General features: G+C 37.9%; 1 long non-coding RNA gene across 1 annotated transcript; it reads right to left on the minus strand.

The window, feature by feature from the left end:
- Positions 1-1,244: 1,244 nt before the first annotated feature.
- On the minus strand, positions 1,245-14,765 carry LOC121492414. The gene is made up of 3 exons (XR_005988229.1): positions 14,538-14,765; positions 13,097-14,318; positions 1,245-1,464 (listed from the first exon to the last, which is right to left on the minus strand). It is a non-coding gene; the product is annotated as an uncharacterized LOC121492414 (long non-coding RNA).
- Positions 14,766-14,831: the final 66 nt, after the last annotated feature.

Genomic DNA, 14,831 nt, shown 5'->3' on the forward strand with positions numbered 1-14,831 from the left:
CAGTATGACACCCACTATGAGGGGTAGAGGAGAAAGCATCCGCCACCATCCCTGTTTTTATCCCTGGGCTCCACTGGAAGCTCTTAAATACCCAACCCTACCATGTGCTTCTGAGCATAGGGTTTTTACAGCGTTTGGGCTAATCAAATAAGCACAGTCAATTTTGTGCTTTGGGAGAAGAAAGCTTATTAACTGATGTCACAAGTCTTGAGCCAAAATAGACATCACAGCCTGCAGGGAGAGGCCACAGGGTGACAAGGCTGCTTTCTAAGAGTTCAGGTAGACATGAGCCAGAAGTTGCTAGACAGACCTTGTATCTCTCCTTGATTTTTGTCTATGGCACGTACAGCATCTCCACAAAATTAAGGGGGAAAAATAAAATCTCACCACTCTAAGTACATTTACTGGTTTAAGTTTTATATAATTCTTTCCAGTGCTTATTGCTATGGATTAATTTTTACACAATATTAATCAACTGGCTTATATAAAGCTGAAAGTGTTGCCACTTAAAAGCACTCCATCAACATATACCCGATCACCTTCTCTGTGAAAAACAGAGCTTCAAACAGCCTGTTCAAAATCTGATTACCAAAATATTGACTAATCTCTTGCAGAAAATTAGAATGCACTGGGAAGCTTGTGAAATGCAATTTGGATGGCTAAATATGTTGTGGGTTTTTTGGGATCCTGTAAAGATTTCCAATTCTGAACAAATTTCTTTATGCATCTTAAATTAATGGCCTGGTGCTATGAAACATTGTACTTTGCCTCACCTCAACTGACTTTGGTATCCTTCATAATATTGTAGATGATGAAAACACCATCTGTCCTTCTCTTTGTTTTTTTTTAAGATTTTTATTTATTTATTCATGAGAGACACAGAGAGAGGCAGAGACATATGGAGAGGGAGAAGCAGCCTCCATGTAGGGAGCCCCACATAGGACCAGATCCTGAGTCTCTGGGATCATGCCCTGGGCCGAAGGCAGGCACCAACCCACTGAGCCACCCAGGCATCCCCCATCTGTCCTTCTCAAGAAGGCTTTGAAACTATTTTGAATAAAGGAGGGTAGTCTCGTTGAAATTTTACATTATTTATATAATGTTGGAAAAGGTTCTGAAAAATAATTTTATATAACAGTTTTTTCATAAAAAGGATGAATGGCTATTTAAAATAAAATGATATTTTCTAATTTAAAGACTTTTAAAACTTGTTTTGGAGAACCTGAAGCCTCAAACTTGAAGTCTGTCATAATCACGTTAGTGGTACTTTGACGCAAAATATGATTAGTAACATATTTTGTTACACATAGTGAACACTCACAGCTCCCCTACCAAAGAAGCGAAAGCACCAAATTAACAAATGTCTTACCTCTGGCAAGTTACCTCATTATCTAGGCATCAAAATCCTCATCTATTTAGGATTGTTGGGAAAAGCACATGTATGGAAATTGCTTTGAAAGGTCCCTGGAACACAGAAAGAATGCAAATGTGACTGTGAAGATTACCCTTGCTCAGTAGTACAATATAGGCCTGTGGTGCCATACAAATACATTTCCATTTTCTTGGTCTTGATTTTCTCTCATTTATTCAATATTTACTAAGTATCTGCCATGTTCAGGCCTAGGTGCAGGGGATAGAAAAGTGAATGAAACAGATTCTCCTCATGGAGCTTAATAGAGAGACCAAGCAAACAGACCACTTTAAATGCATCCCATAAACGCTCTAAAAGCACAGAGTGGGGACTCCACCCAGTCTGGCATTTCAGGAAAGACTTCTTGCTGAAACATAAAAGAATGGTTAGGAGTTGGCCAGAGAGAAAATGTGGAAGAAAGTATTTCAGGCAAAGAGAATCCCAATGCAAATGCTTGGAGGTGAGAGAGAAATTGGTGCCTTTGAGTAATTGAAAATAATTCAATAAAGTTGTAGACAGAAAGAAAAGTGTGTATAAGTGGGACTGGAAAAATAAACAGAGACTAAATTAGAAAAGGTACTGTAAACCATGGTGTAGAGTTTGGAATTTACTTTAAAGTAATGTGAAGTCATAGAAGGGTTGTATGTAAAACAGCATGATTGGATTTGTGTTTTAGAAGCATCATATGTAATGTGGAAAATGAAGAGGAAGAAGGAAAGGTTGGACACTGGGAGGCTAAGTTGGTGGCCAATACAATAACTTAGAGAAAAGACAATAGTGACTTGAATTATGGTCATGACAATGGGGTCTGGAGAGAACCCATTGATAGGTATCAACGGATTAGGTGTTTGATAGGTAGCCTCCACTGGACTTGGTAAGTTATGAGAAAAGGTGGATATGGTAAGAATGGAGTCAAGAATGACATCCTAAGGGGTGCCTGGGTGGCTCAGTTGGTTAAGTGTCTGCCTTTGGCTCAGGTTGTGATCCCATTATCCTGGGATTGAGCCCCATGTTAGGTTCCCTGCTCAGTGAGAAGTCTGCTTTTCCCTTTCCCTCTGCCTGCCATTTTCCCTGCTTGTGTTCTCTCTTTCCCTCTCTCCCTCTCTCATTCTCTCTCTCAAATAAATAAAATCTTAAAAAAAAAAAAAAAAGAATGACACCCTTACATACTGGCTACTGGAGTGCTACCATTCACTAGAGAGAATATAAGGGAAAAAAAAAAGTTTGGGAAGAGTGATAATGAGTTCAGCTGTGAACACAATGAATTTGAAATGTCCACAGAACACCTAAAGAAATCTATAATCCAGAAGAGGTCTGGATTGAGGTCTGAAATCCCACAATACCTTTGGGAGTAATCAGCACACAACTGATAATTGAAATCAGGGAAGTGAAAACCAGGGAGGATGTAAAAAAGGGAGAAATTTTCTGAGACAGAATTCAATGAAACACTGACACTTCAGATATGAACCGAGGTAGAAAAATTCCCCAAAGAGAACTAAAAAGGAATAGTCACATAAGGTAGAAAAATCAGGAGAATTAGAAGTCATGAAAGTCAAAAGGGGGAAAAAAAAGTATTTCAAGAAGGCCACTAAAATCATAGGACAAAAGCATCTTAAGAAGACAAATGATATCAAATGATGCAGAAAGATCAAGCAAGAGATTCAATTTTCATTGGTTTTTAACAATAAGGAGTTGTAAGTCAATCTAAATCCACAAACACACAGAGAGACACACTCACGTGAACTTTAAATTCTCAACTAATATAGGAGTGTTCCTTTGAGATCCACCAAGGGTCTGCTCTGTCTTGTTTTCCTTCTCTTACCACCTCCATCCTTTGTAGTTATACTACAAAGCTCCTCAGCTCTCTGCAGACCAAACTAAAGGAGGATAGAGGACAGGGGGTGGAGCACAACCTCTGGTCCTGTGGCCAAGGCCAAACTCATGTCAATGGTGCCCTGATTCCAACTGTTGTACCAAAACTTCTCCATGGAAGCAACTTATTACCATTTTAAGTGTAGATTGATAAATAAAATACAATTTGACAAACTGAAGTTTTGTAGTTTAATTCCCATTTCCCAACAATGCCAGTGACCTTTAGAAAATTTAAGAAGGGAGACCATGCACTATACATTTCAATATTTCAAAATGTTTATACTAGCTTTTGCTTTTAGAGAGTACCATCTACACAGAAAACAAAAATATGCATAGCTTTATTTCTTTGCTATATTTAAGTAACCAGAAATCATTTAAGAAAGAAATGTACTTGGAAATGTTTGCTGCAAAGAAAATGACTGACCTATTTTCAAGGTACAACTATAATTCAGAAATTCAAATGTATAAAATATCTAATTGGTCAAGGGGTTCTATGCACAAAATTTTTACATTTTTATTTCTTCTTTACTCCTTTAAAACATATGGTTTAGTTAAAAGAAATAGGATTTATTTAGATAGCAGAAGAATGTCAGATTATATGACTCATATCCTACCTAAATTTTCCTGTTGGAAAATTTCCTCTAACAGATGAGTAATCTAATTTTATGCTGGATCAGCCCCACAAACTGATACAGTTATGGGTTTGAAATAGAAGTGATTTGCTAGTTGTATGATTCAAATGCTTTTCTAGTATAATGCAATCATCCCGTTACTTTAGAAAATTGAAAACTACGTAGAAAATTTCTAATGGTCTTCATTACTAATGAAGTATGCCAGTAATATAAACTAGATTTTCATCCTAAAGAGAACTAGAAGTTCCCCAAGTTCCAAAAATGCAAAGAAGGCAAATATGTAAATGATGAGCTTGACACTGATTGCAAGTAAAATTCTAAAATAGATTCTCAAACAGATGGTCTGTGGGCATTTAGAAACATAAGAGGTGACCAGCATGGGCTCGGTACAAACAAATTTTGCCAGGTAATCCAATAGGGTTATTAGACTATAATGGATTTGCAAGTTGATGTAATATATACAAGATTATCTAAAAACATGAAAAATAATGGAAATTATTCAGCCATTATAAAGTATGCAGTCTATTAACTATGATATAATTTACTATGACTTTGTATAGCCAATCATCAACAAATAGTTATTGAGCATTTACTTAGTGTCTTGCACTGTGCTGAGTGCTTACACACAACCTCTTTTAATATAGTTCTACCTATGAGGTAGAATAGTTCTCCACTATTATGGAGGCAGTAGAGTATGAGGCTTTTAATTAAGCACACAGACTTGGAGCCCCAGAATCTATTCAAATCCTGACTCTGTCACTTAAATGGCTGTGACCTTGAGAAAGTCACTTGATCTCTGCCTCAAATTGCTCACTCATTTGTAGAACAAAGATGGTAATAGTAACCACTTTGAAGATTAAATGAGCTAATCTATGTAAACATCTTATAAAAGTATCTGGCATGTAATAAATGCTGTAAGAGTATCAGCTATAACAACTCTGGTTTAGAGAGGTAGGATGATAGGTCCAAGACACCAATGTTTCCCAAGCCAGGATCTAAACCCAAGGCTTCCTGATGCCCAAACCACTATAAAAATTACATTTTAGAAAATGTGTGACTTTCTTAGATGATTTCAAAGAATCTTTGACACTTGCTTCTTTAGACCTTTGTTTTAACAATGGATTTTATACCTAATGTGTCTGAAAAGCTAGTTCCTGGTTCCTGTGCTAAAACTTTCCAGGAGGCCAGGAAAGCTACTTAGGAAATTGGGCTTGCAAATTTGAAGGCTAGAGCCCTCATCTTATAAGAGGCAGATCGTTTTATCTCCAGAGAGTGCTATGTGTTGACCTTATTTAATAAATAAATATTGTAATAGAGGAAGAACAGTAGCTAATGTTTATTATTACTAAATATGGGCTGAGGCCTGTTCTAAGTACTTTTTGCACATTATTTAACCCTCATGACCACTTTACGAGGGTGTAATTATTAGCCTCATTATTTTTTCAGAGAACTTTACAACTTGCCCAAGGTCACCCAGCTAATAAGTTAGAATTGGACTTTAAACCAGGAGGTTAGCTCTACAGCCCAGGCTTTTTAAATTCCCTCTTATAAAACTATGTCCAGCTGTATATAGTACATGCCATAGAACCTCAAAGAAGTCATTTATTTGTTTCCAGCAACCTTCCTCCACAGCCTATTTGGTCATTTGGAATATGAAAGTCCACCACATTCATTCCCCACATTTCCAGCTTTCCTCAAATGCCTGCTCATCAGACAGGCCCCTTCCTGATTATGTCATCCGCATAGTAACCTTCTGGCCACTCTCTCACCCAAACCTGGTTTTACTGTTCTTTGTATCACTTGTCATTGCCAGGCATTATTATTTGCTTGTTTGTTGATTATTTTACTGTGCCCCTGTCTCTATAACATAAGCTCCAAGGGAATATTGTCTATTATTTTGTTTACTACATATTCTAGCGCTTAGAATAGAGCCTGGCACATGGTTCACTCACAAAAAAAATATTTATATAAATGACTGAATTCTTTCAAATTCCTATTTGCTACACAATCTAATTTTTATTAGTAATATTAGAAATAAAATTTAAAGTGCCACTTTAAATTTTATGTAATAAAATTGTAATAGATATCTGTAATCTCTGTAATAGTTCATCTCTGTTAGAGATGTCATAGATATCTCTGTTAATTTCAGCCTTCCTTTCCAATCCAAATACTGGTATTTCTCTTTATAGATATGTACTCATAACAGAGATTCCAATATGAATTTGCCTTTTCAGATAACATTACTGGATCAGGTAAAAAAAAAAAAATCCATTGCTGAAAGGATTTTTGCTTGCCAATGACTTTCAACAGACTACATGTTCTGGCTCAGTTTTTTAAGTAAGAGCAAAGTTGGTAAAGGCTTTTCCATCTGCACATTAGAAGTAATTTCCTATATATTTTATATTGCCAGAGATAAAATGATAGTTCTAGTCTAGTAGGACTTAATTAACTATAGCAAGATTCTTGAGATACAAACCATGCTTTCCTTTCAGTTGGCCTCTTAAAGATCATCAAAAAATTTCCTGGTCACTAAGGAAAGCATACTTTAGTGACACAGAATCAGCATTTATGTGTTACAAATTTCTTCACAAAATATTTTAGCAACATTTTGATAAAGTTGCAAAAAATGTTAAATATAGATTTTCTTTGCAGTATCAACAAGATGAGAATAGGTGAGTGGAAATATGAAATCCAGAAGTAATGCTTACCTAAGAGTTTGTGCTAGAAATTGCATTAGCTGTCTATTGCTACTTAGCAGCTTAAACAATAAACATCTACTATCTCATAGTTTCTGAGTCAGGAATCCGGGCACAGATCAGCTGGGTCTGCTTAAGGCCACTATCAAGCAGGACTGGGGTGTTACCTGAAAGCTCAACTTGGGAAGGATCCTTTTCCAAGCTCACTTAGGTGATCATTGGCAGTATTCAGTTCCATGGGAGCTGTGGACTGTGGGCCTCAGTATCTACATGGTTGTTGGCTGGAGGATATCCTTACTTGCCATGTGGGCCCCCCAACATAGAAATAGAAATACGCTTCATCGCAGCCAACAAGGGAGAGAAACTTGTAGGAATATGGAAGTTACATTCTCTTATAATCACAGATGTGTCATCCCCTCAATGTTGAGGGCGTCTATTGGTTTGAGGCAAGTTACTCAAAGGGAGAAGATTATGCAGGTCTTGAAACAGGAGGTGGGGATCACTGGGGGCCATCTTTGAGGCTGCCTACCACTGAAGTACTACCTCAAAATAATACTTTCTTGCTTGCTTTTTTTTTTTTTTTAAGATTTTATTTATTTGAGAGAAAGAGAGCACCAGCAAGTTGAGGGGCAAAGGAAGAGGGAGAAGCAGACTCCCTGCTGCGTTGGGGGTCTGATGTGGGGCTCGATCCCATGGACCCTGAGATCATGAGACCATGACCTGAGCCCAAGTGGGACATGTATGATGTTTGATGGACTGAGCCACCCAGGTGCCCCTACTTTATTGCTTGTTAGAGAAATGTGCCCACATGAAACCACCTTCTTGCCTCAGCTATCCACTATCACCTTTTGAGAGTCACCGTCATCTGGTATTCTCCCATTTCTGCTGACACTGCTGCTTGGAAACAATCTGAGCTTTCCTTCCTAGGCAACTTCAGGAAGAGGTACACAAAGTGAAAACAAGAAGTAGGAGGATTTCATCTTAAATCATTAATGTGGATAGAGTTGATCCATGAAATAGGTGCAGCATCCTGGGCTTTAGGGCTAACGGTCATACAAATGACATATTCTGTAAGAGTCTCTCAGTCAAGAACCAACACCACTTTTGCACGTAGAAGTTCTCCTATTGCTTATTAATAAAAGCTAAATTACAATCTTACTCCTTCTGTATGCAAGCTTTGGGATTACAGTTGGTTCTCATCATGTCTCTCTGCATTAATGAGCCCACTTCATGGTTGTACTTCTAATCGCAAGTCAAGTCTAAGCATAAGAAATGGAGTTTGGGTAATATAATAGCAGCTTTCTTATCTATGTATGGTGAACCTTTGGACAATGCAGAGGTTAAGGGTGCTGACCCCCCACAGTGTCAAAAATCTGTATATAACTTCTGACTCCCCCAAAACTTAACTACTAGGAGCTTACTGATGACCAGAGGCTTACTAATAACATAATCAATTAAATATATTTTGTACGTTACATATACTGTAGCCTTACAACAAAATAAGTGAGAGAAAACATTAAGGAAACACATTTACATTATTGTATTGTATTTATCGGAAAAAAATCACATATAAGTGGACCCATACAGTTCAAACCCATGTTATTCAAGGGTCAACTGTAGATGTCAGTAGAACTGAAAGGGGAAAGTTAAGATCCTCACAGAGAAAGAAAATAAATTGATTTAGTATTAAGATGAAGATTACATACTTGGAATAGAAATGGATTCTCATTTATAAGCAGCAGCACAGGGTAGTGGATAAATACCTGTCTCGAGACGGACTGCCTACAAATGAGTTCTGGTTTCATGACTTACTTTTGACCCTAGGCAAATCCTTAATCTCTCTGTGCCTTAGGTTTCCCCAACTGCAAAACAGAGATGATAATTTGATCTACCTCATAGGGTAGTTATTAGGATTAATATTTATAAATGCTTAAATCAAGGCCTGGAACATAGAATTATATTCATGTTTGATAAATAAAAGAATTTGTTTTAAGTTTTTGGTGTTCCTCATGTGACTTCCAATGCTGGTCTAGCACACAGTCATCTTGGAAATGGTCATTTCTGCCCACATGAAAAGAAAAAAAGCTGAACTAAAAATTGACAACTTTTATTAGATCTGTCATAAACCAAAACACTGTCACAAAATCTGGAGAGGCAGACAGACTGATACAGAGAACTACAACTTACCAGAACAGAAACTCACATACAGAAACCTCAACAGGAACCTCTATGGTGGAACACCTGAGCAGTAATGAATGGACTAATTACTGGAGTTCAATGCAGACAAGTCTGAAAGTTAAAAACTCTCCATTCGGGGGTCACTCATGGGATGACTCCCACTCTTTTGTGAGTTTTACCTCCAGAAGCCCTACCAGGCTCTCACAGTGAATATTGGGGGGAAAAGTCTTCTCATGCTTCTGGCAAGGGGAGGGGAACAGTTAGCCATTCTAACATAGGGCCAGAACATTCTGTTCTTCTTAATAAGGCTTGTCCTCAAGAGAAACTATGTCACCAGAACCCAAGAGACTGGGGTCCACCTAACTTGGGGGAAAAGAAAGACCCAACTCCATTCCCCATTAGTTTTCCTGTCTTACCTAAGGAGGATGGGGTGGGGAACTGAGAATCACTTGTAAAGGTCACAGCCTAGGGGCCCAGGCTCACTAAAAGACTAAGACCAAACCATAGGACTACAGAATGCTTCCCCCTTCCCACACCTTACCAACACTAGGTGGCTATATATTCCAGTTACTTTTATCCAGTACATGATGTCTGGTTTTCAACAATAAGTTACAAGGCATACTAATAGACAAAAATATATAGTTTGAAGACAACAGAGCAAACCTCAGAACCTGTCTCAGATATGGCAAGGAATGTGGAATGATAGGACCAGGAATTTAAAAATAACTATAATTAATATGCTAAGGGCTCTAATGGAAAAAGGTAGACAACACTTAAGAACACAAGAGACAATCTAAATAACCATGGGCTTGGGGATGATGACTTTTTAGATATAATGCCAAAGATAGTATTAAAAAAAAAAAAACGCTGGCAAGTTGGATTCAATTAAAATTAAAAACTTCTGTAATGTAAAAGACACCGTCAAGAGAATGAGAAGGCAAGCCACAGACTGGGAGAAAATATTGCAAAACATATATTTATCATCCAAAATATACAAAGAACTCTTTAAAAAGTGTTTTTTTTTTTTTTTTTTTTTTTTTTTTTTACAAAGGACTCTTAAAACTCAAGAATAAGAAAATATAAAACTCAATTTAAAAATAAGCAAAAGATCTGGACACCTCACCAAAGATTTGTAAATGACAAATAAGCAAATGTATTTGCTCAACATATATTAATATCATATGCCAGTAAGGAATCACAAATTAAAATAACAAGATACCACCATAGACCTATTAGAATGGTCAAGATCCAAAACACTGACAACAGCAAATGGTGGTGCAGATGTGACGCAACAAGATCTTTCATTCACTGTTGGTTGGAATGCAAAATGGTACAGCCACTCTGGAAATACAGTCTGACAGGTTTCTTTACAATGCTGAACATATTCTTACCATATGATCCAGCAATTGTGCACTTTGGTATTTATCCAAATGAGTTGAAAACTGATGTCCACACAAAAACCTGTTATCTGAATGTTTATAGCAGCTTTATTCCTAATTGTCAAAAACTTGGAAGCAACCAAGATGTCCTTTAATAGGTGAATGGATACAGAAATTATGGCACACCCACAGAATGGAGTATTATTCAGTAATAAAAAAGAAAGCTACAAGAAGACATGCAAGAACCTTAAATGCATATTGTTAGGTCAAAGAAGCCAATCATTGTAAGGAAGCACAACTTTGCTGGCACAAATCACACTGTCTAGCACATATTAGGAGCTCTGTAATCCCTTTTCTGCTTCCACTTCCCTCCAGAAGTCTCTAAGCCCTCAGTTAGCAGTATTCCCTGGGGAAGGGGAGTGGGTAACATCTGCAAGCACATTTTTGCATAAGACTGGGAATCCCAGAGCTATGGAAAAGACCAGGCATATCACTTTCTCCAAGAAAGTTTGATTAGGGCTTCTCTAACTTTAGTGTGTATAAAAATCAGCTGGAGGAGTTTTTTTTAAACACAGATGGTAGGGCCCCTTTTGCAGAGTTTCTGATTCAGTAAGTCTAGGGTGGAAGCTGAGAATTTGCCTAATTTTCTTTGTGTTCAGGATTACTCACGTTACAACTATCAGAGAACAATGCAGATCAAAATATTCCTTGCTTCTCCTCTCCCTTCATCTTATTGTATTTATAAGTTGAAGATATAATTTTTTATTCCTCTAAACATATAGAAAAATCTTAATAATGAGATCATATATTAATAGCAGATGATAAGAAAGAAAAGGAAGCTCTTTTAACCATTCCATAGAAGTTAGAGATGAACTTGATAATCTAGGGTTTTTAAGTTCATAATATGAAGAAAAATATGGAAAGGAAATACATACTACATGTGACTTATTAGTGTTTAATCATTTTTGTCTTAATCTGTTTGGGCTGCTATAACCAAAAATACCACAGACTCGGTGTCTCATAAACAATAGAAATTTATTTCTCAACCATTCCTGGAGGCTGAAAGACTGAAATTGGGGTCCTGACATGACTGGGTGAGAGCTCTCTGAGTCACAGACTTCTTACGGTATCCTCATGTGGTGGAAGGGGCCAGGGAGCTCAGCGGGATCTCTTTTATAAACCTACTAATTCCATTCATGAAGGTTCCATCTTCCCCTTCCTACCTCCTAATGTGATCACTTTGGGGGATTAGAATTTCAACATATGAATTTGCAGGGGGACACAAATATTCAGACCACAGCAGTTGTCAATACATAAAACGTTTTCACATATTAACTACATAGTTTCCAGTTTGAGTCTTGAAAAACAGCAACACAAATGTCTTTGCTAAAATGTAGTTGTAAGTCAAAATCTCTTTAAATTGATAAATGTGTCATAACAAGAAAAGAAAAATACATTTTTATTTTTTTCTGATGATAAAAGCTATCCATATGCCTTACAGAAGATTTGGGAAATATATAAAGAAAAAAGTTCAAAAAGAAAAAAAAAAAATCCCAGAATCCCACCACCCAGAGATAAAACCATCTTAACATTTTGCATTATTTCCTTCCAGGATAATTTTTGGAAAACCAATTTCTATATAGACAAATTGTACAGCAGACATGTTATATGGCAAACAAAATTGAAAGATTCCACTTGTTCATTTATTCATCCGCCTATTAATTTCTTTCACCAGATGTACTATAATAGACCATTCATCCATTGACTCGCAGGGCATACTACCAATTTCAGTGGGAGATATAAAGATTAATAAGACATGGATCCTTATAATCTAGTAGAAGTGTATTTAGTCAGGATTCTTCTGGACACCCTTAACCAAAGACCAATTCAAATGTAATGGCTCATCAACTGGGAAGTCCAAGAAATGGTGCAAACTATTTCTACATAAGGGCTCCACTTCTCTCCCTTATTTCTCATTTTACTGGCCTCTGTCTGACTTCATTTTCAAACACATTCTCTCCATGTGGTGGCAAGACGGCCCCTAACAGTTCCAGACTTGCATCGTCCTTACAGTTCATAATATTAGAGAAGAAAAGACCTACTGTCTCCCAGATTTCACGTGTCAAAACTGACGAAGGGACTCTATGTAGTCCTACCTGGGTGAATAGGCAATAAGGAGAGAGGGTTGGGGCTCCATGATTAGTAGGATCTGGTTATACCCATGCCTGCTATTAACACATTGACACCAGAATAATGTGGGATCAGGACAGGGCATTCTCCAAAAAAAAAAAAAAAGAAAGATGATGGTCAGACAAAGCAAAGATGTCTAATAAAGAGGGAAAAAAGATGTGTACTCAAATATTTTGCTGTAAAGCAGGTTATATTCAGACAGATAGTCCAGGTTAATATGCTGATTCAAACCGATTCTTCTTAAAGAACAGAATGTACAATATTATCTGAAGCCCTTTTCAAACTTCAAAAACTTTTTTCCCCTGAAAACATGAAGCCAAAGTCCCTTGGGTCTTTCAAACATTTCTAAAAATGAGATTGTGAAGTAAATATATTTTGTGATGGTATGCAGACGTGAGTGGACATGTGTTATACATCTTTGTATTAACTCTAATAAAAGGCAGATGCTGCAGTGTTAAAATTACGATAACATAATAGTGAAAGTAGGAAAGAAAGGTGGAAATCCTACCAAAGTGGAGAAAAGCAAAGGCAAATTAATCAAGCAACAGCAAGCTGACATGGTGACTCATGGATAATTTCAAGGGAAGCCTTTGGTAAGCCAAAAAAGGGAAGGAAACTAATATTTGAATAGCTATTTTGCCTAAAACACTGTGTTATTTTTTCAACTTAATACAAAGTAATTACTTATTTCCAAACTAAGATACAGAAGCTGAAGCTCAAACAGATTACCTCACTCACCCAAAATCCAACTGAACTGACGTTTATCTGAAGCCAAACTCCCATTTTTTTTTCCTCTACCAGGTTGTTCGCCCGGAAAGGCAAGATTACTTCAATAAAGTCCCATTTCATTTCTGATGAAAAGAGAAATTAGTAAATGCCCAAAGAAATGATGAAGTTAGCCTGGAGTCCTGTTGTGAAACTGTAGTATAAAAGAACTCATGTTGTTAAAGAGCTTGAATGTCTATACTCCGTAATCTCCTTTTCCTGTTTTGAAAATCAATCAACTGTCTGAGCACATGGACATGATTTCTGTCCACTTTCCTCTTTCACAATTTGTCACCAGGTCATGTTAAACTCATCCTATCTCATTTATTTTTTTGGCTCTCCGTGGTCCTCCTGCTTGAAACACTTTTCCTTTCCTCCAGATTGATATCATGGCTGCTCCTTGTCATCACTGACAATTCCCTTAACTCAAATGCCACCTCTACAAAATGACCTCTTCCTGCAACTACCCCTATTATAATAGCCACCCTATTCTCAGATGGCATTCAATATCTGCACTTGTTTTGTTGTTGTTGTTTTTTTTTTAAGTTTTTATTGTTTGTCTCTTCTAAAAAGAGAATAAAAGTTCCTCGAGGAAACAGGATTTTGTCCACCACTGTTCTCCAGCATTTGAATTATTCTTGGGACACAGAAGCGCATCCCCCCACCAAAAAAAAAAAAAAAAAAGGAATTTATTGAGTACGTGGATTGCAAGTGCTACAAACTGAGACTACAATGTCATCACCCTTAGGGGGAAAAAACCTGTTAAGACGAAACAAAAGTAGCGGACTGGAACCTGAAAAGGAATCGCAGTGCCTATTACCTCTGAAGCAAATGTCAACCACACAATATGCAAACACTTGCATAGGACTTACTCGTTCCAGACACTGTTCTAAGCATTTTACATGTGTTATTTTACTCGTTTTCATCCCTCATAATAAATAGGCGTATCACTCCTACTTTGCAGATGAATAACGTGAAGCCCATACACTAACTCGGCCAAGGGTCGCAGGCCTGTTAGTCAAGGGCAGAGGCAGAATTTGAATCTGGATCGTCTGGAGTTCCTGCTTTTAACGATTTCTCGGTACCCCCTCTCCAAAAAAAAAAAAAGAAAAAAAAATGCCAGGTGGTCGGCGCGAGCATCCGGTTCCTCTACGCCCAGGAAATTAAGTTTATCAGCTTGAAATAACTGCGGAGACTGGAAAAAAAAAAAAAACACACACACTTAGTCAAGGCTAGCGGGGATTATAACGCTGTTAGTTAGAAAGTGGTTAATATTCCCAATTCTTGTCAACTCAAGTCTACGAGATTTCACCTTGAGCCCGCAGTTAATACCCCCCTCACCCCAGTTTCTCCTCCCCCCCTCCCTCCCCACTTCGCCCGTTCGCTCCGGGGTTTCTCCTCTGAAAACGCTTACAGACTTGGCCTCTGCAGCTTCCTGGCGGCGGAATCCCAACTTCTTCGTCTCTGTGAAGTAACAATACCCGTCTAGCTACCCCGTTAGAACTGATGAAAGGGTGGAATGTGAGAGCCCCACACGGATATCGACTTCTATGGCTGATAGTTACTTTTCGGGCCTTTCCTGCCTACACCTTATGGTAGACGAGAGACCTTGACGTCAGACACCCGCCTCTCCGCAAGCGCGCTCGCCTCTCCCACCCAGCTCGGCACGCGAGCGCCCGCGGGCCTCCGCGCTTGCGCATTGGGGCGG

Source organism: Vulpes lagopus, chromosome 6 (assembly GCF_018345385.1).
Source record: "Vulpes lagopus strain Blue_001 chromosome 6, ASM1834538v1, whole genome shotgun sequence".
Taxonomy (NCBI): Eukaryota; Metazoa; Chordata; class Mammalia; order Carnivora; family Canidae; genus Vulpes; species Vulpes lagopus.